Source organism: Denticeps clupeoides, chromosome 16, assembly GCF_900700375.1.
Source record: "Denticeps clupeoides chromosome 16, fDenClu1.1, whole genome shotgun sequence".
NCBI lineage: Eukaryota > Metazoa > Chordata > Actinopteri > Clupeiformes > Denticipitidae > Denticeps > Denticeps clupeoides.
Window position 1 is genome coordinate 20,818,311 of NC_041722.1, and position 2,398 is coordinate 20,820,708.

The following is a 2,398-nucleotide window of genomic DNA, read 5'->3' on the forward strand; positions in this document are numbered from 1 at the left end:
CGTCTGGCTGCAACCACTGTGGAGCTCACCCCGTTTTCAAGATTTTTGCTAATGAAATAAATTTATTCAAGGAAGTGCTAAGTCACTGTAAAAATACTAAAGCCCAATCATTATACCAGTAACACCGATCTGTGTTTTTGTTTCTTTGTTTTTCATATTAAGCTATGTTTCTTCGTTGAATAGTTTTTATTATTTATTTATTTATTTATTTGTAATTTCTTGTTGTGATGATATATGTTTTAATATTTTGTACTATTTGTGCTCAGTTTACAATGTTCTGAAAACATTCCTTAATATCTGAAATGTGCCTTGTAATTTGTAATACAAAATAAAAGGTTAATTGGAAAAAAAAAAAGTACGCAATGTGGAGCTGAGAAGCTGAATGTGAATAATTAACGGCGCAGCAGAGTAAAACCGCCGGTAAGTGTAGACAAGGCAGGCATGGGTCCGTGGGACCGGGACATGTGGGTATTTTAGCTCAGGCTAAGTTAGATCACACAACTCCAGTACTACTGACACTGAAGTTGCTTGTTTGATGCTTTCACCGTACGTTCTACTCGCTAATTGTCGTTGCTTTACTAGCGAACAGCTACCCAAGCCCCTCTCTTCTCTAGTCTCGTCCTGCGAGACACACACGCACAGCCTGCTTCAGTTCATTTACATTTTACATTTACAGCATTTATCAGACGCCCTTATCCAGAGCGACTTACAATCAGTATTACAGGGACAGTCTCCCTGGAGCAATTTAGGGTTAAGTGTCCTGCTCAGGGACACAATGGTAGTAAGCGGGATTCGAACCCGGGTCTTCTGGTTCATAGGCGAGTGTGTTACCCACTAAGCTACTACCACCCTACCAGTTCAGACAGCTCATCACGTAACTTTCACCTGCTGAACGTTTAGATCAAAATGAAAGAATATATTCAGTCCAGTGTACTATAGTATCTCTGAACGACGTGTTAGCAGATGTCAGATTCATCATGTCACTGCCAAGCTTTTAATCGCCTTTTTTCCACGGATGCTGAAAAAAAAAGGCAGACATCCTTTAGGTGAAATTACTGAAAATCATTTTAAATTAAAAATATTGTATTTTGTGGTATTAAACATTTTTGTGTAAACTGAACCATAAATAATTCAAATCATTGTTGGTTTGCAGACTTCTGGTTTAGGACAGGTAGCTGCAGGAGGCATCTGTTTCAGAGAGAAAAAAATAAGGTTTACCTGTCAGCAATTCAATAAGATATAGGTTTAATATAGTGTTTTTTAGTTACAGTTTGTGAACGAAGTCAATTAATGCAATTAATGTGTGTGTGTGTGTGTGTGTGTGTGTGTGTGTAAACACATGTGTTCATGTCAGGTGTAAGTCATGCTGTCAACAACATTCCCCAGTCCCCACATTTTTAAAAATGTTGCTATACCACTATACTACACATGAGTATCAGGCTATTATGCATGTTGTTAAGTTGTCTTGTGGCAACTGACGAAGAGATATGAGCTGGTGTGTGTGTGTGTGTGTGTGTGTGTGTGTGTGTGTGTGTGTGTGTGTGTGTGTGTGTGTGTGTGTGTGTGTGTGAACAGAACAAAACATTACCCGTAATTTTAAGTTCTGAAGTGTGGTTCTTGTGACCATTTTAAGTAAGGTACAGGTTATATTGTTATATGGTCTCATAAAATCTTTTTTAATTTTGAGCACCTGCCCCTTCAAGGGTCTCTGCACGTCCCTGTGCTCTACCCTCTGTGCTGAATGAAACTGTGGCTTATGGGAAGTCAATAAAAATTAAATGCCATCACTGTGGTCTTAGTCTGTGGTTTAGACACATTAACAATATCAAACTTTTCTGTTAAGCTATGGCAAGCTTTTTTCACACTGGACAGAGGACGCAAAACCTGTGCTTCAAGGACAACATGTGCCCATTTTCAGGCTGAAAAAGCCTAAGTTACCGGAAGTGAGTCAGGTCAGTATTCACTTTAGCACTAGTGTAATTAAATGGTTAGAGACTTGACTCACTGTTAAAATAACTGTTCTGCATCAGATAAAGTTTTTATCTCCATTTGCTTGACACAGGTGGCAGCAGTTGTTCAAGATCTGCATACTGCTGTGCACTGGGTGTTCCAAAATGAGGCACTTTTCCATGGACATGTAACCACGCCAAAATATCTGTCCTTAAATAAAGAGGACCAGCAGAGGGTCTTAAGAGACATGCTGGAGGAAGAAGACACTGAAGCAAGGGACTTCTTCGTCTTTGTTTTTCAGTGTGCAGAGGACATGGAGCTTTTCCTAAAGGCATGTGTTGATGAGCAGGGACTAAGGGTCAATGCTGTCTTTTAGATAACGGATGGAGGAAGGCGCTGGCTGTTTGTTTTTTAATGTGTTGTTTTTTTAAAAAATGTAAATTATGTA